Here is a 25,068-nt window from a genome sequence, read left to right as displayed (position 1 = left end):
GCGATAATACCTTGGACAACTGGTGGACCTTGAACGTAAACCCCCCATGTTTCAATAGACTTAGCTTCGAGAAATGGTGGAGCATCGTTCTGTCCATGTTTCAATGGAGCCTAGCTTAGACAAGTGGTGGACCTTTGCTTCTCTCTATAATTCAATAGAGTTAGCTTGGACAAGTGGTGGAACTTGAAACCAAACCCCCATGTAAAACCTATCATGGTCACTCCAAGTGGTAAGAAAGAATAACCTTTAAGATGTAGCCTTATAGGTTGTACAAATGGTGGACATTAACACCCACATATTCTTAATATAATGACATAGAGTGGAAAAGTGGTGAATCTTGAGACCCAACCACTCAGGCTACTACCAATAATAGCTTGGACAAGTGTTGGACCTTGAATGTAAACCCCTCATCTACGACATATCATGGGTTTAATGTTTTTCGATGGAGCCTAGCATCTTGGAGACATGGTGCAGCTTGCTTCTCGTCATGTTTCAATGGAGCCTATCTTGGACAAATGGTGGAGCATCCTTCTCTCCATGTTTCAATGGAGCCTAGATTGGACAAGTGGTGGACCTTTGCTTCTCTCTCTGTTTCAATAGAGTTAGCTTGGACAAGTGGTGGACCCTGGAACCAAATCTCCATGTAAAACCTATCATGGTCACTCCAAGTGGTAAGAGAGAATAACCTTTAAGATATAGACTTATAGATTGGACAAGCGGTGGACCTTAACACCCACATATTCTTAATATAATGACATAGAGTGGAAAAGTGGTGAATCTTGAGACAAAACCACTCATGCTACTAGCGATAATAGCTTGGACAAGTGCTGGTACTTGAATGTAAAACCCCCATGTACAAAATATCATGGTTTTAAGGTATTTTGATGAAGCCTAGCATCTCGGAGACATGGTGCAGCTTGCTTCTCTTCATGTTTCAATGGAGTCTATCTTGGACAAATAGTGGAGCATCCTTATCTCCATGTTTCAATGGACCCTAGCTTGGACAAGTGGTGGACCTTTGCTGATCTCTATGATTCAATAGAGTTAGCTTGGACAAGTGGTGGAGCTTGGAACCAAACCCCCATGTAAAACCTAGCATGGTCACTCCAAGTGGTGAGAAAGAATAACCTTTAAGATATAGCCTTATAGGTTGGACAAGTGGTGGATCTTAATACCCAAATATTCTTAATATAATGACATAGAGTGAAAAAGTGGTGAATCTTGAGATAAAACCACTCATGCTACTAGCGATAATAGCCATCACAAGTGGTGGACCTTGAACGTAAACCCCCCATGTTTCAATAGACTTAGCTTCCACAAATGGTGGAGAATCGTTCTCTCCATGTTTCAATGGAGCCTAGCTTGGACAAGTGGTCGACCTTTGTTTCTCTCTATGTTTCAATAGAGTTAGCTTGGACAAGTGGTGGAACTTGGAACCAAACCCCCATGTAAAACCTATCATGGTCACTCCAAGTGGGAAGAAAGAATAACATTTAAGATGTAGCCTTATAGGTTGGACAAGTGGTGGCCCTTAACACCCACATATTCTTAATAAAAGTGGTGAATCTTGAGACCAAACCACTCAGGCTACTAGCAATAATAGCTTAAACAAGTGGTGGACCTTGAATGTAAACCCCTCATCTACGAAATATCATGGGTTTAATGTATTTCGATGGAGCGTACCATCTTGGAGACATGGTGCACCTTGCTTCTCGTCATGTTTCAATGGAGCCTATCTTGGACAAATGGTGGAGCATCCTTCTCTCCATGTTTCAATCGACCCTAGCTTGGACAAGTGGTGGACCTTTGTTTCTCTCTATGTTTCAATAGAGTTAGCTTGGACAAGTGGTGGACCTTGGAACCAAACCCCCATGTAAAACCTATCATGGTCACTCCAAGTGGTAAGAAAGAATAAACTTTAAGATGTAGCCTTATAGGTTGCACAAGTGGTGGACCTTAACACCCACATATTCTTAATATAATGAGATAGAGTGGAAAAGTGGTGAATCTTGAGACCAAACCACTCAGGCTACTACCAATAATAGCTTGGACAAGTGTTGGACCTTGAATGTAAACCCCTCCTCTACGACATATCGTGAGTTTAATGTTTTTCGATGGAGCCTAACATCTTGGAGACATGGTGCAGCTTGCTTCTTGTTATGTTTCAATGCAGCCTATCTTGGACAAATGGTGGAACATCCTTCTCTCCATGTTTCAATGGAGCCTAGCTCTGAAAAGTGGTGGACCTTTGCTTCTCTCTCTGTTTCAATAGAGTTAGCTTGGACAAGTGGTGGAGCTTGGAACCACACCCCCATGTTAAACCTATCATGGTTACTCCAAGTGGTAAGAAAGAATAACCTTTATGATATAGACTTATAGGTTGGACAAGTGGTGGACCTTAACACCCACATATTCTTAATATAATGACATACAGTGGAAAAGTGGTGAATCTTGAGACAAAGCCACTCATACTACTAGCGATAATAGCTTGGACAAGTGGTGGTACTTGAATGTAAACCCCCCATGTACAAAATATCCTGGGTTTAAGGTATTTCGATGAAGCCTAGCATCTTGGAGACATGGTGCAGCTTGCTTCTCTTCATTTTTCGATGGAGCCTATCTTGGACAAATGGTGGAGCATCCTTCTCTCCATGTTTCAATGGACCCTAGCTTGGACAAGTGGTGGATCTTTGCTTCTCTCTATGATTGAATAGAGTTTCCTTGGACAAGTGGTGGACCTTGGAACTCCAACCCCCATGTAAAACCTATCATGGTCACTCCAAGTGGTGAGAAAGAATAACCTTTAAGATATAGGCTTATAGGTTGGACAAGTGGTGGACCTTAACACCCAAATATTCTTAATATAATGACATAGAGTGAAAAAGTGGTGAATTTTGAGACAAAACCACTCATGCTACGAGCGATAATAGCTTGGACAAGTGGTGGAACTTGAACGTAAACCCCCCATGTTTCAATAGACTTAGCTTCGACAAATGGTGGAGCATCGTTCTCTCCATCTTTCAATGGAGCCTAGCCTGGACAAGTAGTGGACCTTTGTTTCTCTCTATGTTTCAATAGAGTTAGCTTGGACAAGTGGTAGACCTTGGAACCAAACCCCCATGTAAAACCTATCATGTTCACTCCAAGTGGTGAGAAAGAATAACCTTAATGATATATCCTTACAGGTTGGACAAGTGGTGGACCTTAACACCCAGAAATTCTTAATATAATGGCATAGAGTGGAAAAGTGGTGAATCCTGAGAGCAAACTACTCATGCTACTAGCGATAATAGGTTGGACAAGTGGTGGACCTTGAATGTAAACCCCCCATCTACGAAATATTGTGGGTTTAAGGTATTTAGATGGAGCCTAGCATCTTGGAAACATGGTGCACCTTGCTTCTCTTCATGTTTCAATGGAGCCTATCTTGGACAAATGGTGGAGCATCCTTCTCTCCATGTTTTAATGGACCCTAGCTTACACAAGTGGAGGACCTTTGCTTCTCTCTATGTTTCAACAGAGTTAGCCTGGACAAGTGGTGGACCTTGGAACCAAACCCCAATGTAAAACCTATCATGGTCACTCCAAGTCGTGAAAAAGAATAACCTTTAAGATATAGCCTTATAGGTTGGACAAGTGGTGGACCTTAACACCCAGATATCCTTAATATAATGACATAGAGTGATAAAGTGGTGAATCTTGAGAGAAAACCACTCATGCTATGAGCGATAATAGCTTGGACAAGTGGTGGACCTTGAACGTAAACCCCCCATGTTTCAATAGATTTAGCTTCGAGAAATGATGGAGCATCCTTCTCTCCATGTTTCAATGGAGCCTAGCTTACACAAGTGGTCGACCTTTGCTTCTCTCTATAATTCAATAGAGTTAGCTTGGAGAAGTGGTGGAACTTGAAACCAAACCCCCATGTAAAACCTATCATGGTCACTCCAAGTGGTAAGAAAGAATAACCTTTAAGATGTAGCCTTATAGGTTGTACAAGTGGTGGACCTTAACACCCACATATTCTTAATATAATGACATAGAGTGGAAAAGTGGTGAATCTTGAGACCAAACCACTCAGGCTACTACCAATAATAGCTTGGACAAGTGTTGGACCTTGAATGTAAACCCCTCATCTACGACATATCGTGGGTTTAATGTTTTTCGATGGAGCCTAGCATCTTGGAGACATGGTGCAGCTTGCTTCTCGTCATGTTTCAATGCAGCCTATCTTGGACAAATGGTGGAGCATCCTTCTCTCCATGTTTCAATGGAGCCTAGCTTGGACAAGTGGTGGACCTTTGCTTCTCTCTCTGTTTCAATACAGTTAGCTTGGAGAAGTGGTGGACCCTGGAACCAAATCTCCATGTTAAACCTATCATGGTCACTCCAAGTGGTAAGAGAGAATAACCTTTATGATATAGACTTATAGGTTGGACAAGTGGTGGACCTTAACACCCACATATTCTTAATATAATGACATAGAGTGGAAAAGTGGCGAATCTTGAGACAAAACACTCATGCTACTAGCGATAATAGCTTGGACAAGTGGTGGTACTTGAATGTAAACCCCCCATGTACAAAATATCGTGGGTTTAAGGTATTGCGATGAAGCCTAGCATCTTGTAGACATGGTGCAGCTTGCTTCTCTTCATGTTTCAATGGAGTCTATCTTGGACAAATAGTGGAGCATCCTTCTCTCCATGTTTCAATGGACCCTAGCTTGGACAAGTGGTGGACCTTTGCTAATCTCTATGATTCAATAGAGTTAGCTTGGACAAGTGGTGGACCTTTGAACCAAAACCCCATGTAAAACCTATTGATCCGAGCCTATCACAATTTTTTGTTTATCATATTTTGTTGGTTTTCCTTGCTTCTAGAGGATTACAATAAAAGAAAGAGTGAGAACAACCTCTTGGAAAAATTTTAAAAAAATGATTTGATAGGAATTTTTTCTTGACTAGTTCACTGGAGGTGAAAGGTAGAGGGAGAACCTAGTGGTAAAGGGAAGGGAAAATATGTAAATGTGAAAAGAAAAGATATGATGTGGTTGTGGAGCCATGCACCCATGATTCAAGGGTCATGAGTGGCTCATATCATCATGGCTTTGGAGCCATATGATGATTCAAACAAATGGGACCCAAGTGGAAGACTTGGTAAAGGAAGGAACCAGACACATGATTTTGCTGAATTTTTAAAAAATACTTCCATTGCGATCCAAGAAAAGTTGTCTGCATCAAAGTTGTAGCTGATGAGCTGGAGATTCTGGCCATATTTGTTTTATAATTTTTGCATCTATGGTCTAGGAGATATGGCCAAAATGGCGGACGCCAGTTTTTTCAACTGTGGTGGAGACCACCCCCTCTACCTTTACACACACACACCCTTCCTTTTCCACATTGAGACCTTCTCTAAAAATTAGCCATTAGTCTTCTCACCCTCCTCTCCTTCCTCCTCTCTCTCAAGCTCAAAAACCCATCAAAATTCCTCCTCTAATCACCTCTCAAGTCATGCTTAATCTTGTTGTAATTCATAAGTTCTCATTCAACCCCTTTCTATTATTACTAGATATGTATTGATTTTATATAGATTCTTTACATTTTAAAATAAGGAAGCTCTTGGACTCAAGCTATGGAGGAAGGAGTGAAGACAACACAAGTGATGATGGAGCTAATTGGTCAACAAATCACTTGGAAGGAGCTTCTTCATTGGTTGAATGTCCCTAATCAAGCTTCATTTGTACAAATTACACTTGGATCTTAACCTCACTCCTAATCACTCTCTTTCCTATATAAAGACGCTGGTTTGGAGTGAAGAAAGTGAAGGGAATTTTAGAGAGATTAAAAAAATTTTAGGGTCACTCCCTGTAATCCTCCAACCTTGTTGGGAAGAAACATTCTTTGTAAACCCTAGTGTGGGAGAAGAGGCCATTGGTGCTGCCCTCCTACAAAAAGATCCAAAAACATCCTTTATGAGGCGTGTGTATTTTGCTAGCCGCCTCATGGAAAACACAGAGAAGGCCTACACCCTGATGGAACAGCAAGTGTTAGCTCTCATGTTTGCTGTAACCAAATTTCGGCCATACTTGCTGCCGAAGAGGTTTGTAATTATCACTGTGGAGGATATGTTTCCCTATGCACTACAACATATGGAAATCTTTGACAAAATAGCAAAGTGGGTGGTGCAACTTCAAGAGTTTGATTATACAATACAAGTTGAAAGAACAACTCGAGCATGCTTAGCCGACATTTTAACAAACAAGTGCTATGAAAAAGTTTTCCATTTGAAGAGAAAGGAACTTCCACCACCTCCAGCTCCAGAGGCTTTGGTCAATGCTTATAGCCTCTACTTTGATGGAGCATACAAGAGAACCAAGGATAAGGCAGGTGCAGGCATCGTGGTCTTATCTCCATTGGGAGAGAGGATCCATGGTGAAGGGATCACTCTAGAAGATGTCCACTCCAACAATGAAGCAGAATATCATGCTCTAATTCATGGCCTTTGTTGGTGCCTCGATAATTCATTTAAGAGATTAAACGCTTTTGGTGACTCCATGCTTTTGGTAAGGCAAATGCAAGGTACATGGGCTTGCAAAAATGCACGTCTCTCTACTAAAATGAGAGAAGCAAAAGCTCTTATGAGGAGATTTAGGGAGGCACAAGTACATCATGTGCCAAGAGACCAGAACAAGGATGCAAACCACCTAGCATCATCAAAGTTAAATGAGTCAATAGTGGGAGCAGTGGCCATCAAACTTCCACTTCAGCAAGGCAGGGAGGACTTGGAAGATATTATGCACATTCTGGAGCAAGGAGAGGCTCCTAAACACTTGAATGCAGGGGAAAGGCGATGGTTAGCTAGGAAGGCTACCAGGTATCGCATAGTAAATGATGACTTGTATTGTCTTGGTAAGGATGGTGTGCTTAGGAGAGTGCCTTTGAAGAGTGAAATTGAAGAGATTTTAAAAGCTTTTCACGATGATATGTGCGGAGGACACTTTGCACACGACGTCACTAGTAGAAAGGTTCTACAAGCTGGGTTTACTTGGCCAAGTCTTCATCGTGATGTCAAATACTGGTGTCAAACATGTGATGAATGTCAGAAAGCAGGACCACGAAGGCTCATAGCTGAACCTCAGAACCCAATAAAGGTATATGGGCCCTTTGAGAAGTGGGGAATTGATGCCATAGGGCCTCTAACACGCACTCAGTCAGGTAAAGAGTACATCATCATGGAAGTAGACTACATGACTAGATGGGTTGAGGCTATGCCGACCAATAGAATTACTGCTAAGGATGTGAGTCAGTTCATCTTTGACCACATCTGTTGCTGGTTTGGCACCCCTCTTGAAATACTATCTGATAGAGGACCAGGGTTTAGAGCAGACTTGGTAGGAGAACTCATGAAGAAGCTAAATATTCAGCATCAACACTCTACTCCTTACTACCCTCAGTGCAATGGTTTGGTGGAAAAGGTAAATGGAATCATTTGCAAAATTCTCACCAAACAGGTACATCCCAGGCGCCAAGAGTGGGACAAACACCTGAATGGAGCTCTATGGGCCTATAGAACCTCCTTCAAAACCACATTAGGGTACACACCCTTTCATTTGGTTTATGGAAAGGAGGCACTTTTGCCCATTGAAGTGAAGTTAACAAGTCTTCGAATATTGGGTAGCCAGGTAGGCTCTCAAAAGGAGAAAGTACATCAAAGGATCATGGATCTAGAGAGGCTGCAATTGGATCGTGAAGAAGCCATCAACCACTATTCTCAAGAAGCAGAGAAGCGCAGAGAAAAGTTCAACAAAAAGCTAGCATCCAAAGACATCAAAAAGGGATCTCTGGTGCTTCGATATGACAATCGCTTCGACACTCATAAGGATGGAAAGTTTCTTTTCTGATGGGAAGGCCAGTTCTTGGTCACCAAAAAGTTCAAAAATGGCTCTTACAGACTTCAAGACATTGATGGTAAAGTGCACAAGACCAAGACAAATGGATGGCGTCTAAAGCCTTATCACATCAGGATAAGGTCAGCTCAAGATCAAAGAAAGTAGGCTAGAGGCATAAATATCCCTAGCCAGGTTTGGGGGGGCTATGATCCGAGCCTATCACAATTTTTTGTTTATCATATTTTGTTGGTTTTCCTTGATTCTAGAGGATTACAATAAAAGAAAGAGTGAGAACAACCTCTTGGAAAAATTTAAAAAAAATGATTTGATAGGAATTTTTTCTTGACTAGTTCACCGGAGGTGAAAGGTAGAGGGAGAACCTAGTGGTAAAGGGAAGGGAAAATATGTAAATGTGAAAAGAAAAGATATGATGTGGTTGTGGAGCCATGCACCCATGATTCAAGGGTCATGAGTGGCTCATATCATCATGGCTTTGGAGCCATATGATGATTCAAACAAATGGCACCCAAGTAGAAGACTTGGTAAAGGAAGGAACCAGACACATGATTTTGCTGAATTTTTAAAAAATACTTCCACTGCGATCCAAGAAAAGTTGTCTGCATCAAAGTTGTAGCTGATGAGCTGGAGATTCTGGCCATATTTGTTTTATAATTTTTGCATCTACGGTCAAGGAGATATGGCCTAAATGGCGGATGCCAGTTTTTTCAACTGTGGTGGAGACCACCCCCTCTACCTTTACACAAACACACCCTTCCTTTTCCACATTGAGACCTTCTCTAAAAATCAGCCATTAGTCTTCTCACCCTCCTCTCCTTCCTCCTCTCTCTCAAGCTCAAAAACCCATCAAAATTCCTCTTCTAATCACCTCTCAAATCATGCTTAATCTTGTTGTAATTCATAAGTTCTCATTCAACCCCTTTCTATCATTACTAGATATGTATTGATTTTATGTAGATTCTTTACATTTTAAAATAAGGAAGCTCTTGGACTCAAGCTATGGAGGAAGGAGTGAAGACAACACAAGTGATGATGGAGCTAATCGGTCAACAAATCACTTGGAAGGAGCTTTTCATTGGTTGAATGTCCCTAATCAAGCTTCATTTGTACAAATTACACCTAGATCTTAACCTCACTCCTAATCACTCTCTTTCCTATATAAAGAGGCCTTCCCCTTTGTAATTTCAAGCCTCCCTCAGCCCCATTGAGTCTTTGTATCACTCACCATGAGCCCATAAGCTCATTCATTCACTCTATTCTTGCACATTCTAGAGTGCAAATTGTTTCATGCTAGTAACCTCTCCTCCTCTTACTTATGTTAATTAAGAGAAATCTTTTATATGTGTGTGAGAGTGCTTCATGTGATCTTGGCTAATCCTTGAGTGGATGTTTGGTAATCTACATGACTATTTGTGTTGGGAGTGTTTGAAGTCATCCATTCCTTGTACACACACTAAGGTTAATACTCCATTCATAGTGATCTCTCTCTCTCTCTCTCTCTCTCTCTCTCTCTCTCTCTCTCTCTCTCTCTCTCTCTCTTTGTGTAGCGGTCCTAGCCCACGCTTCCAAGACTAGGTGGTGCCCTTATCTCATTTCCCTTGTGGCGCAATGGAGTTTGTTTTGGTGTAGAGGCCGCCATTCCAAATTTCCTTCGTCACTATCATGGTCACTCCAAGTGGTGAGAAAGAATAACCTTTAAGATATAGCCTTATAGGTTGGACAAGTGGTGGATCTTAATACCCAAATATTCTTAATATAATGACATAGAGTGAAAAAGTGGTGAATTTTGAGATAAAACCACTCATGCTACTAGCGATAATACCTTGGACAAGTGGTGGACCTTGAACGTAAACCCCCCATGTTTCAATAGACTTAGCTTCCACAAATGGTGGAGCATCGTTCTCTCCATGTTTCAATGGAGCCTAGCTTGGACAAGTGGTCGACCTTTGTTTCTCTCTATGTTTCAATAGAGTTAGCTTGGACAAGTGGTGGAACTCGAAACCAAACCCCCATGTAAAACCTATCATGGTCACTCCAAGTGGGGAGAAAGAATAACCTTTAAGATGTAGCCTTATAGGTTGGACAAGTGGTGGCCCTTAACACCCACATATTCTTAATAAAAGTGGTGAATCTTAAGACCAAACAACTCAGGCTACTAGCAATAATAGCTTAGACAAGTGGTGAAACTTGAATGTAAACCCCTCATCTACGAAATATCATGGGTTTAATGTATTTCGATGGAGCGTACCATCTTGGAGACATGGTGCACCTTGCTTCTCGTCATGTTTCAATGGAGCCTATCTTGGACAAATGGTGGAGCATCCTTCTCTCCATGTTTCCATCGACCCTAGCTTGGACAAGTGGTGGACCTTTGTTTCTCTCTATGTTTCAATAGTGTTAGCTTGGAAAAGTGGTGGACCTTGGAACCAAACCCCCATGTAAAACCTATCATGGTCACTCCAAGTCGTGAGAAACAATAACCTTTAAGATGTAGCCTTATAGGTTGGACAAGTGGTGGACCTTAGCACCCACATATTCTTAATAAAAGTGGTAAATCTTGAGACCAAACCACTCAGTCTACTAGCAATAATAGCTTGGACAAGTGGTGGACCTTGAATGTAAACCCCTCATCTGCGAAATATTGTGGGTTTCATGTATGTCAATGGAGCCTAGCATCTTGGAGACATGGTGCATCTTGCTTCTCGTCATGTTTCAATGGAGCCTATCTTGAACAAATGGTGGACCATCCTTCTCTCCATGTTTCAATGGAGCCTGGCTTGGACAAGTGGTGGACCTTTGTTTCTCTCTATGTTTCAATACAGTTAGCTTGGACAAGTGGTGGACCTTGGAACCAAACCCCCATGTAAAACCTATCATGGTCACTCCAAGTGGTAAGAAAGAATAACCTTTAAGATGTAGCCTTATAGGTTGGACAAGTGGTGGACCTTAACACCCACATATTCTTAATATAATGACATAGAGTGGAAAAGTGGTGAATCTTGAGACCAAACCACTCAGGCTACTACCAATAATAGCTTGGACAAGTGGTGGACCTTGAATGTAAACCCCTCATCTACGACATATCATGAGTTTAATGTTTTTCGATGGAGCCTAGCATCTCAGAGACATGGTGAAGCTTGCTTCTTGTCATGTTTCAATGCAGCCTATCTTGGACAAATGGTGGAGTATCCTTCTCTCCGTGTTTCAATGGAGCTTAGCTTGGACAAGTGGTGGACCTTTGCTTCTCTCTCTATTTCAATAGAGTTAGCTTGGACAAGTGGTGGATCTTGGAACCAAACCCCCATGTAAAACCTATCATGGTTACTCCAAGTGGTAAGAAAGAATAACCTTTAAGATATAGACTTATAGGTTGGACAAGTGGTGGACCTTAACACCCACATATTCTTAATATAATGACATAGAGTGGAAAAGTGGTGAACCTTGAGACAAAGCCACTCATGCTACTAGCGATAATAGCTTGGAACAGTATCGGCCCTTGAATGTAAACCCCCCATGTACAAAATATCCTGGGTTTAAGGTATTTCAATGAATCCTAGCATTTTGGAGACATGGTGCAGCTTGCTTCTCTTCATTTTTCGATGGAGCCTATCTTGGACAAATGGTGGAGCATCCTTCTCTCCATGTGTCAATTGACCATAGCTTGGACAAGTGGTGGACCTTTGCTTCTCTCTATGATTGAATAGAGTTTGCTTGGACAAGTGATGGACCTTGGAACTCAAACCCCCATGTAAAACCTATCATGGTCACTCCAAGTGGTGAGAAAGAATAACCTTTAAAATATAGCTTTATAGGTTGGACAAGTGGTGGACCTTAACACCCAAATATTCTTAATATAATGACATAGAGTGAAAAAGTGGTGAATTTTGAGAAAAAACCACTCATGATACTAGCGATAATAGCTTAAACAAGTGTTGGAACTTGAACATAAACCCCCCATGTTTCAATAGACTTAGCTTCGACAAATGGTGGAGCATCGTTCTCTCCATCTTTCAATGGAGCCTAGCTTGGACAAGTAGTGGACCTTTGTTTCTCTCTATGTTTCAATAGAGTTAGCTTGGACAAGTGGTGGACCTTGGAACCAAACCCCCATGTAAAACCTATCATGTTCACTCCAAGTGGTGAGAAAGAATAACCTTAATGATATATCCTTAGAGGTTGGACAAGTGGTGGACCTTAACACCCAGATATTCTTAATATAATGGCATAGAGTGGAAAAGTGGTGAATCTTGAGAGCAAACTACTCATGCTACTAGCGATAATAGGTTGGACAAGTGGTGGACCTTGCATGTAAACCCCCCATCTACAAAATATCATGGGTTTAAGGTATTTAGATGGAGCCTAGCATCTTGGAGAGATGGTGCACCTTGCTTCTCTTCATGTTTCAATGGAGCCTATCTTGGACAAATGGTGGAGCATCCTTCCCTCCATGTTTCAATGGACCCTAGCTTGCACAAGTGGTGGACCTTTCCTTCTCTCTATGTTTCAATAGAGTTAGCTTGGACAAGTGGTGGACCTTGGAACCAAACCCCAATGTAAAACCTATCATGGTCACTCCAAGTCGTGAGAAAGAATAACCTTTAAGATATAGCCTTATAGGTTAGACAAGTGGTGGACCTTAACACCCAGATATCCTTAATATAATGACATAGAGTGATAAAGTGGTGAATCTGGAGACAAAACCACTCATGCTACTAGCGGTAATAGCTTGGACAAGTGGTGGACCTTGAACGTAAACCCCCCATGTTTCAATAGAGTTAGCTTCGAGAAATGATGGAGCATCCTTCTCTTCATGTTTCAATGGAGCCTAGCTTAGACAAGTGGTGGACCTTTGCTTCTCTCTATAATTCAATATAGTTAGCTTGGACAAGTGGTGGAACTTCAAACCAAACCCCCATGTAAAACCTATCATGGTCACTCCAAGTGGTGAGAAAGAATAACCTTTAAGATGTAGCCTTATACGTTGTACAAGTGGTGGACCTTAACACCCACATATTCTTAATATAATGACATAGAGTGGAAAAGTGGTGAATCTTGAGACCAAACCACTCAGGCTACTACCAATAATAGCTTGGACAAGTGTTGGACCTTGAATGTAAACCCCTCATCTACGACATATCATGGGTTTAATGTTTTTCGATGGAGCCTAGCATCTTGGAGACATGGTGCAGCTTGCTTCTCGTCATGTTTCCATGGAGCCTATCTTGGACAAATGGTGGAGCATCCTTCTCTCCATGTTTCAATGGAGCCTAGCTTGGACAAGTGGTGGACCTTTGCTTCTCTCTCTGTTTCAATAGAGTTAGCTTGGACAAGTGGTGGAGCTTGGAACCAAACCCCCATATAAAACCTATCATGGTCACTCCAAGTGGTAAGAAAGAATAACCTTTAAGATATAGACTTATAGGTTGGACAAGTGGTGGACCTTGAATGTAAACCCCCCATCTAGGAAATATGGTGGGTTTAAGGTATTTAGATGGAGCCTAGCATATTGGAGACATGGTGCACCTTGCTTCTCTTCATGTTTCAATGGAGCCTATCTTGGACAAATGGTGGAGCATCCTTCTCTCCATGTTTCAAGGGACCCTAGCTTGGAGAAGTGGTGGACCTTTGCTTCTCTCTATGTTTCAATAGAGTTAGCTTGGACAAGTGGTGGACCTTGGAACCAAACCCCAATGTAAAACCTATCATGGTCACTCCAAGTCGTGAGAAAGAATAACCTTTAAGATATAGTCTTATAGGTTGGACAAGTGGTGGACCTTAACACCCAGATATCCGTAATATAATGACATAGAGTGATAAAGTGGTGAATCTTGAGACAAAACCACTCATGCTACTAGCGGTAATAGCTTGCACAAGTGGTGGACCTTGAACCTAAACCCCCCATCTTTCAATAGAGTTAGCTTCGAGAAATGCTGGAGCATCCTTCTCTTCATGTTTCAATGGAGCCTAGCTTAGACAAGTGGTGGACCTATGCTTCTCTCTATAATTCAATATAGTTAGCTTGGACAAGTGGTGGAACTTCAAACCAAACCCCCATGTAAAACCTATCATGGTCACTCCGAGTGGTAACAAAGAATAACATTTAAGATGTAGCCTTATACGTTGTACAAGTGGTGGACCTTAACACCCACATATTCTTAATATAATGACATAGAGTGGAAAAGTGGTGAATCTTGAGACCAAACCACTCAGGCTACTACCAATAATAGCTTGGACAAGTGTTGGACCTTGAATGTAAACCCCTCATCTACGACATATCATGGGTTTAATGTTTTTCGATGGAGCCTAGCATCTTGGAGACATGGTGCAGCTTGCTTCTCGTCATGTTTCCATGGAGCCTATCTTGGACAAATGGTGGAGCATCCTTCTCTCCATGTTTCAATGGAGCCTAGCTTGGACAAGTGGTGGACCTTTGCTTCTCTCTCTGTTTCAATAGAGTTAGCTTGGACAAGTGGTGGAGCTTGGAACCAAACCCCCATATAAAACCTATCATGGTCACTCCAAGTGGTAAGAAAGAATAACCTTTAAGATATAGACTTATAGGTTGGACAAGTGGTGGACCTTGAATGTAAACCCCCCATCTAGGAAATATGGTGGGTTTAAGGTATTTAGATGGAGCCTAGCATATTGGAGACATGGTGCACCTTGCTTCTCTTCATGTTTCAATGGAGCCTATCTTGGACAAATGGTGGAGCATCCTTCTCTCCATGTTTCAATGGACCCTAGCTTGGACAAGTGGTGGACCTTTGCTTCTCTCTATGTTTCAATAGAGTTAGCTTGGACAAGTGGTGGACCTTGGAACCAAACCCCAATGTAAAACCTATCATGGTCACTCCAAGTGGTGAGAAAGAATAACCTTTAAGATATAGTCTTATAGGTTGGACAAGTGGTGGACCTTAACACCCAGATATCCGTAATATAATGACATAGAGTGATAAAGTGGTGAATCTTGAGACAAAACCACTCATGCTACTAGCGGTAATAGCTTGGACAAGTGGTGGACCTTGAACCTAAACCCCCCATCTTTCAATAGAGTTAGCTTCGAGAAATGCTGGAGCATCCTTCTCTTCATGTTTCAATGGAGCCTAGCTTAGACAAGTGGTGGACCTATGCTTCTCTCTATAATTCAATAGAGTTAGCTTGGACAAGTGGTGGACCTTGAAACCAAACCCCCATGTAAAACCTATCATGGTCACTCCAAGTGGTAACAAAGAATAACCTTTAAGATGTAGCCTTATAGGTTGGACAAGTGGTGGACCTTAACACCCACATATTCTTAATATAATGACATAGAGTGGAAAAGTGGTGAATCTTGAGACCAAACCACTCAGGCTACTACCAATAATAGCTTGGACAAGTGTTGGACCTTGAATGTAAACCCCTCATCTACGACATATCATGGGTTTAATGTTTTCGATGGAGCCTAGCATCTTGGAGACATGGTGCAGCTTGCTTCTCTTCATGTTTCAATGGAGCCTATCTTGGACAAATGGTGGAGCATCCTTCTCTCCATGTTTCAATGGAGCCTAGCTTGGACAAGTGGTGGACCTTTGCTTCTCTCTATGTTTCAATAGAGTTAGCTTGGACAAGTGGTGGAGCTTGGAACCAAACCCCCATGTAAAACCTATCATGGTCACTCCAAGTGGTAAGAAAGAATAACCTTTAAGATATAGACTTATAGGTTGGACAAGTGGTGGACCTTGAATGTAAACCCCCCATCTAGGAAATATGGTGGGTTTAAGGTATTTAGATGGAGCCTAGCATATTGGAGACATGTGCTTGCTTCTCTTCATGTTTCAATGGAGCCTATCTTGGACAAATGGTGGAGCATCCTTCTCTCCATGTTTCAATGGGACCCTAGCTTGGACAAGTGGTGGACCTTTGCTTCTCTCTATGTTTCAATAGAGTTAGCTTGGACAAGTGGTGGACCTTGGAACCAAACCCCCATGTAAAACCTATCATGGTCACTCCAAGTGGTGAGAAAGAATAACCTTTAAGATATAGCCTTATAGGTTGGACAAGTGGTGGACCTTAACACCCAGATATTCTTAATATAATGACATAGAGTGAAAAAGTGGTGAATCTTGAGACAAAACCACTCATGCTACTAGCGTTAATAGGTTGGACAAGTGGTGGACCTTGAATGTAAACCCCCCATGTTTCAATAGAGTTAGCTTCGACAAATGGTAGAGCATCCTTCTCTCCATGTTTCAATGGAGCCTAGCTTGGACAAGTGGTGGACCTTTGTTTCTCTCTATGTTTCAATAGAGTTAGCTTGGACAAGTGGTGGACCTTGGAACCAAACCCCCATGTAAAACATATCATGGACATTTCAAGTGGTGAGAAAGAATACCCTTTAAGATATACCCTTATAGGTTGGACAAGTGGTCGACCTTAACACCCAGATCTTCTTAATATAATGACATAGAGTGGAAAAGTGGTGAATCTTGAGACCAAACCACTCATGCTACTAGAATAATAGGTTGGACAAGTGGTGGACCTTGAATGTAAACCCCCATGTACAAAATATCATGGGTTTAAGGTTTTTCAATGGATCCTAGCATCTTGGAGACATGGTGCAGCTTGCTTCTCTTCATGTTTCAATGGAGCCTATCTTGGACAAATGGTGGAGCATCCTTCTCTCCATGTTTCAATGGACCCTAGCTTGGACAAGTGGTGGACCTTTGCTTCTCTCTATGTTTCAATAGAGTTAGCTTGGACAAGTGGTGGACCTTGGAACCAAACCCCCATGTAAAACCTATCATGGTCATTCCAAGTGGTCAGAAAGAATACCCTTTAAGATATAGCCTTATAGGTTGGACAAGTGGTGGACCTTAACACCCAGATCTTCTTAATATAATGACATAGAGTGGAAAAGTGGTGAATCTTGAGACCAAACCACTTATGCTACTAGTGATAATAGGTTGGACAAGTGGTGGACCTTGAATGTAAACCCCCCATGTACGAAATATCATGGGTTTAAGATATTTCAATGGAGCCTAGCATTTTGGAGACATGGTGCAGCTTGCTTCTCTTCATGTTTCAATCGAACCTGGCTTGGACAAATGGTGGAGCATCCTTCTCTCCATGTTTCAATGGAGCCTAGCTTGGACAAGTGGTGGACCTTTGATTCTCTCTATGTTTCAATAGAGTTAGCTTGGACAAGTGGTGGACCTTGGAACCGGACCCCTATGTAAAACCTATCATGTGCATTCCAAGTGGTGGTAAATAATACCATTTTAGATATAGCCTTAGAGGTTGGACAAGTGGTGGACCTTAACACCCAGATCTTCTTAATATAATGACATAGAGTGGAAAAGTGGTGAATCTTGAGACCAAACCACTCATGCTACTAAGGAGAATAGGTTGGACAAGTGGTGGACCTTGAATTTAAACCCCACATATACAAAATATCGTGGGTTTAAGGTATTTCAATGGAGCCTAGCATCTCGAAGACATGGTGCATATTTCTTCTCTTCATGTTTCAATGGAGCCTATTTTGGACAAATGGTGGAGCATCCTTCTCTCCATGTTTCAATGGACCCTAGATTGGACAAGTGGTGGACCTTTGCTTCTCTCTATGTTTCAATATAGTTAGCCTATATTAGACAATTAGTAGACCTCGAATCTCTCCATGTTGTCTAGAGCTGAGCTTGGACAAGTGGTGGACCTTACTTCTCCCTTCCCTTAGTTTACTAGCTTAAAAGATTACTATGTATACTTGCTTAGATCTAACTTGAACAAGTGGTGGACCTTGTATTCACACAAACTTAATTCATTACAAAAAAGTATATGCTAAAATAACATTTGGTTTTTTTTGTTTCAGGAAAGATGGCTCCAAAAAAACAGGTTGCAAGGGTTGCTGTCTCAGTTGACTATACTTGCAATGATCTTAGGAAATGGTATTTGGACATACATGGTATAGAGGGTGCACAATTTCATAAGGTGCATCTATTTATTGCCAAAAAAGAGAATGACAGCTTGTTTGAAGATGTTGGACAAGTTGTGGAAGCATCTGTCTCTGTAGTTGATAGTCATCCGGAGGTGGAATGCATTGACATTCTAGTTCCAATGAATCTAGAATTTCAACTATCTCCAGGAGCATATGCATTGGAGCGCATGTCTAGAAACAAAGAAGAGACAATGTTTTCTCGAGGATGGAAGTTTGCAGAATCAAATCCAAACATCACAGCAGATCAACTTCAAAGCTCCATCATTGCCACACTACAACGAAAAAAGGTGAAAGCTTCACGACCACCATCCACAAAGAAGCAAGCAAAAGTGCAAAAAGTAGCAGCTAAGCGAACTAGTTCCATTTTGGATGTAGACAAGGCATCTTTGGCATCCTCATCAACAGAGGGTTCAATGTCAAAGATGAGAATTGTGGATCCAGATGTTTTAGAAGCTGAGGCCATGAAAGGACAAGAAAAAGATACAGGTGGAATGAATAAGTACATAAATTATTTTCCTTTCCAATATAGGGAATTTGATATCCCTATTCAAAATTGTTGGCTTGCTCCTGATCACTATAATGCACGTATTATGGATAAAAAACACGCTGAAAGTGTGTTATTTGGATTTTCACGGAGTACGACCAAGCCTGCAGCATGTGCATATTTGATGCCTGTTCGAAATGCAAAATCAAAGAAGGGGACTCCTTTGGCAGTAGAAGAGGTAGAGGAGCAAAAAATTAAAGATTATCATTATTGGATTCTTGATGGGCAGCATTCAATCTATGCTGCAAAAGTTTTGCTTCACAATGAACAAAACAACAAAGAGATATTTGAAAGACTGATTAGCGTGTATAAATTTAGAAAGGCTCGCATTGTTGTGAATGCTCCTCCATTTGTTGCAACTGCTATATCTGCCATTGCAAATGAGGAGGCTCAGGCATTGTATGTCAAGCAACCTTACAGCCAAATATTGAGACATTTACGGAGTCAATGGATCTTCTCAGGACGACCACCAAAGGCAGCAAGTGGAATTGCAGAGGGACATGCATCTCGTGCCGGATGGGATGTAAGTTATTTTCTTTGTCTTTTTGATAGTGTTTAATTAACAAATCTTGCTCAATAGTTTAATTATTTCTCTATTTCTTTTTAGGCTTTTCTTCGATTGGCAAGAATGAGTGCAGCAGCAAGTTGGATTGCTAAACAGGCACACATGGTCACGTACTCTGATTTAGTTTATGATTGCTGGATAGAAATCATTGAAAATCTAGAAGAGGAGAATAAGAAACCCCCAACAACTGTATTTAGATACCTTTGTGGCCTTGAGGAATCAGAGGTAAAGACTATTCAAGAAGAGATTAGAGATGAGAAGATTTTACTGTCAAAGAGTGCAAAGGATGGTGATGCAACTGACATGTATGATCGAATCAAGCAGTTGAAGCAAGACAAATTGATTCAAGATGCACTTCTTGAAGGCTTCAACAATTTGAATGAGTCTTCACCATGTAAAGACTGGGAGGAGGTGGTCAAAATGTATAACATCAATGATGTTGTTTATAAAACAATTTTAATGCTATGCGAGGAATGGATCAAATCTAGTTTGACGCGTGGAACAAAGAAAATGGCTTTTCCAGATGGAGCAATAAAATACATGCAATGGGCAATTCACCTTCAAAAGGAGAAAACTGAGCCTAGAGATTTGCCATGGTCAATCTATGTGGTGAGCCTACAAATGGAAGGCAATCTCTACTTGATGCGCCACTTCAATAATAAAGTGCCTATTGGCTTATGTGTTTTAGATATGACAAAAAACGTTGGAGGCAATTTGAAGTGGAGTGAGGAGACATTTAACAATGCTTTGGATGGGATCTTGGCTATTGCTGGAGGGTCAACAGATCCTGGATTTGTCTTTCTTGCATTTGTGGATTTCACTAACTTCACAAAATTGCAATGTGCCTTTCACGCCATGGGAGATAATCTGAGCTACCATTGTTGTGGTGCATTGCATCACTTTCCATCAGCTCCTTGCAAAGGAGCAATTCAATTCCTAACAGTTATTGCCTTCTTGGGACAAGGCAATGCATTTGAAGACCTGAGAAGAAGATCAGAGGAACATCCCATGCCAATTGATTGTTCTCTTCTTCAAGTAGCAGATAACGATATGTCAGATTTGCAATATTTGGAGGCCAAAAAAAGAGCTTTGGTCAAGCACTACATTCGTACATATTGTTTTGAAGACCGCAAGCTTGTTGATGTTTTTGGTGATGGCTCCTTGGTTGCACAAGAAGGAATACAACAGAAAAAAGAAGTTATATGCTTAATTGATAGTGTGGAGGAGGCAAAAAACGTGGAGACCATGCTGCTAGACTTTGTTAAGTCTCATGAAGATATAGAAAAATGGGCTGGACTTCAACAATCCACTTCGCAATCAGGCGACATTGTGCCTGTTACAGAGGAGTGCTCTCCACAAAGAGAAGAAGAAGAACAACAACAACATCCTCTGTCAATGGAGGACTTTTTGGAAATGGAGACACGTATGTTTTGAGTTTCTTGTGCATGTTAGTGTTTCTTGTTACTGATTTGATACTCTTAATGTTAGATTTTGCTTTATATAGTATTGATTGAGTTTGTATTTTTTATCTCAAGCATTCAAGGTTTGAATGTAAATAATAAATTACTTGAGTTTTTGAATGGTGGATCTTTAGACTAAAACTATAACATTTAATACTCACAAAGACTTAATTACTTAAGAGCTTGAACTCAATAAGTTTTGGACCTTTTATCAATACCCCCTTGATATGATACATTAGATCGTAGCATGGTTAAATGGTGATGCTTCATAAATTGAACCTAGCTTAGACAGGTGTTGGAGCCTAAATTTAAACTAACCTTGCTAGAAGGGAGCTTATGTTTGGACTTTGAGAACTAGCATAAGTAATCAATTAGAGCATAGATTAGACATGTGGTGGTGGCCTTAGAGACCAAAATCTTAATGAGCTTGGAAAGGTATTTAAGTACTGCAATTTACTTAGTTTTAGTACTCATTAAAGGCATAGCTTGACAAAAGGTGGACCTTACATGGATCCTAATTTCAAGAGGTGTGGTAGACCTTCAAACCAAGCTCATATAGCTTGGACATGTGGTGGACCTTGCATGAAGACTAGTTTAGACAAGTGTGGTACACCTTGTAACCAACACCCATTTGTTATATTAGCTTGGACAAGTGGTGGACCTTGCTTTTATGTTTCAATGGAGCATATTTTGGACAGGTGGTAGACCTTGTTTCTCTCCATGCTTCAATGGAGAGAAACATTAGCTTGGACAAGTGGTGGACCTTGTTTTTATGTTTTAAAGGAGCATATTTCGGACAAGTGGTAGACATTGTTTCTCTCCATGGTTCAATGGAACCCACCTTAGACAAGTGAAGTACCTTGAAACCAAACCCCCATAATACAACCTACTAAATAGGTTGGAAAATTGGTGGTATATGAAACCATCCATGATAGAGCATAGTATAGGTGAAAACGTAGTGGTCCTTATATCAATTACCCATGCATAGCTTGGACAAGTGGTGGACCTTGATTCTCTCTATGTTTCAATGGATCCTATCTTGGACTAGAGATATATCTTACTTATTTCCATGCTTCAATGGATTGTAGCTTGGATAAGGAGTGGACCTTCAAACAAAACTCCACAGCATAGCATATATTAACAATTCATGGGTTTTATAGAGATTTCTTGCCTATTTTGGAGAGTTGGTACACCTTTATTCTCCATTCTTCAATGGATCTGAGGTTGGACAAGCGGAGCTGGAGAAGTGGTCAACCTTAAAATGAAACCTCCCATGCTACAACCCATCATAGATCGTATATGTAGTGGACCTTGAAACTCTTTTATGTCCCTAGCTTAGAGAAGCATTGCACTCTTGATTATCTCCATACATGAAGGCAAGGTTGGACAAGTGGTGGACCTTCAAACCAGAATCTCTATGCAATAATAGGCAAGTGGTGGAGCTTGTTTTCTCCATGTTCCAATGGAGCCTAGCTTAGACAAACAATGGAGCTTGCTTCTCTCCATGTTTCAATGGATCCTAGCTTAGAAAAGTGGTGGAGCTTTGCTTCTCTCCATGTTCCAATGGACCATAGCTTAGACAAGTGGTAGACCTTGAAAAAACCCCCCGTATACAACATATTATGGGGTTTTCATGTTTCAATGGCACCTAGCTTGGACAAATGGTAGAGCTTGCTTCTCTTTATGTTTCAATGGATCCAATCTTAGCCAAGTGGTGGACCTTGAAACAAGAATCCCCCCCCCCCATGTACAACGTATTATGGGTTTTGAAAGCACTGGGAGAAAATAATAGCTTTGATAAGTGGTGGACCTTGCTTCTCTCCATGCTTCAATGGAGCCGAGGTTGGACACATGTTGGAGAGAAGATGGTTGCCCATGAAATAAGACCATGCATGCTATAATCAATCATATGTTGTACACATGGTGGACCTTGCAATTGTTTTATATGCCTAACTTGGACAAGTGGAGGACCCTTGATTACCTCCAGATATCAACAACAAGCCAAGTTTGGACAAGTGTAGTACCACCAAACCAGAATCTCTATGCTACAATAGAGTATAGGTAGGACACGCAGTGAACCTTGATATCAAACCATCCATGCTACTAGAGATGATAGGTTTCACATGTGGTGGAACCTTGTATCAATGTTCTATGTGTAGTTTTTGACTAGTGATAGACCTTGAAACTAATCCCTCTAGGCTACAAGAAAAAAGAGATGGATGAGGAGGCTAGACTACTTTTGTTGCATCAATGCATCCCATGTTACCACATATACTATAGGGTTCTTGGATAAGTGTTGGATCTTGTGTCAATGCTCCATGTCTAGCTTGGACAAGTGGTGGACCTTGGTTCTCTCTATGCTTCAAATGGGCAATAGATTGGAGACACAGTGGCCTTTTTTTTCCAATGATTTTATTTTTTGGAAACCTTGGAGGCACCATGTAAGAGGCACTCTAAGTCTTCCATACAATGGACCTATTGGACTATAAAATAATGATATCTTTCTTTGATATTGTCATTATTTTATGCATAATATTTTCTTCTTTTTGCAGACACAAAGGAGTTAAGTGATATAAAAACTAGATGTATTTCACACTATGATTGGCATGAAGATCCTTTTGGGACACCAACTTTTCCTATTCCCAAAGATGTAATTTTCCATATTAACGGTGTGGATTTTGAAGTGCGACTTTCATGTATTGAAGGAGCTGGTTATGGGCTATTTGTGCATACTACCCTGGAAAGTGGTTTGACTATTCTAAACTATGGAGGGCATAAGTATAGATTTCAAGACTGGAAAAAGATATGCAAAATATTTCCAAGAGCTTATAAATATTCTCTTCTAGAGGATCCAAACATAGAAGAAGAGGAAGATCAATCATACATTATTGGTTGTGTAGAAGAAGGAAACGTGTCGGGCTATATAAATAGTTCTCACAGTACAAATGTCTGTCCCAACGTACGCTATACATTTGATCCAAATTTGCCACCTTGGCATAAATGCACCTCTTCACACATCAAGTCAGAAGAATATGGCCATGTATGCATTGAGACTATTTGTCAAGTTGAAGCAGGAGAAGAGTTGTTTGCTGACTATAACTTTACTTGACATTGTAAAGTATTGTACATGGATGGAAATCTCAAGTACATGCATCATTTTCATTTTTCATGGATGAAATCTCAAGTGAATATAACATTTGATTATTGTTTAGTTTATGCTCAACGAGAATCTAGAGTGCTCTTATGCTTTGTGTGTTGTCTAACTTATTTGACTACCTTGGCCATAGAATCTTGATTCTACTCTAGATTTGTGATAAATCTTACCAAAATTTAATCAATGTCTAGGTTGGACAAGTGGTGGGGCTTCAAACATTACTGTCTTAAACAAGTGGAGTTATCTTACTTGAATAAGTGGTGGCCTTTGAATCCAAATCTAAGCCAAATCTCTAATTATTTTCTTGTAGTCTAGGTTGGACATTTGGTGGACCTTGTATCCATGTTTCCTCAACAAGGGTGGCTTTTAGTTTTCACTTTAAGTACTCATCTTTAATAAAGTGTAGGATGGAAAATGTTGAGTTAGTAGATTGTATTTTAGACAAGTGGTGTTTGGTGTACGAATGCTGAAAATGGTTGCAAGGATTCTAACAACGACTTTACCTTAAATAAATTTCTTACTAGGAGTTCTACATATAAATATGGTGAATAAAATTCTAGTGGTTTTGAGATACCATTTGTGTGTGTGTTTTCTTAGATTCACAAACTGGGATGGATAATGCTCCTATGGTTCAGTCAACAACTATAGAATCCATAGATTCTATGGTTTCTAAAGTGCCCAAGATGGATGATATTTCTATACTAGAGTCTAGTGTTGTGCAACTTGAGCAAGCTTCCAATAATGAGAACCAAGAAATCGATGCTTCAAAAATGCAACATACATCAAAAGAGACTGAAAAGTCCACTCACGAGCTATTGCCAATTGGTACTACGTCATGTAGCGTAGATGTTGAGAAATCCATGCTTACAATTATATTGGATTTAAATGGTCTATTGTTGAAACGTTCCCCTCAACCATCCTCACACCACAACTCAGTGCAAATGGATTCAAAAAGATATATTATACTCAGGCCAGGTTGCATCCAATTCTTGAAGACTATTTTACAGAGGTTTAATGTTGCAATTTGGTCGACAGCTACTAGGAATAATGTGTATCAAATCCTTGCAGCACTAAACAACTTAGCTGAGGATACATTGCCTTTCTTTGCAATTTGGTCGCAAGATGTTTGCTACACCGCTCAAACTCAAAAATTGTTTAGACCCGACAATCCAAACGTTGAGGCAATGTTCAAGCCTCTAGCCAAAATTGCCATGGGGTTTGAATGTGATCCACAAAGAACAGTGCTTATTGATGACTCTCCTTACAAGGGATGTATTTCACCAGCAAACAATTGCATTTTTCCACCACAATTTGATGCTGAGAAGATGGTTGACAATATGCTCTTGGAGGAGCTACTGCCATACTTGATTCAGCTTGATGAGAGAAGGGATGTGCGTGATTTAATTGCTTCTAATCGTTATGGACAACCTATAGTGACAAATGATAGTGAATACAAACAAATCATGGAG

The sequence above is a fragment of the Adiantum capillus-veneris genome, chromosome 23 (assembly GCF_014529385.1).
Source record: "Adiantum capillus-veneris isolate H3 chromosome 23, ASM1452938v2, whole genome shotgun sequence".
Taxonomy (NCBI): Eukaryota; Viridiplantae; Streptophyta; class Polypodiopsida; order Polypodiales; family Pteridaceae; genus Adiantum; species Adiantum capillus-veneris.
The sequence above is the reverse complement of the archived record's forward strand: the minus strand, read 5'-3'. Positions refer to the sequence as shown.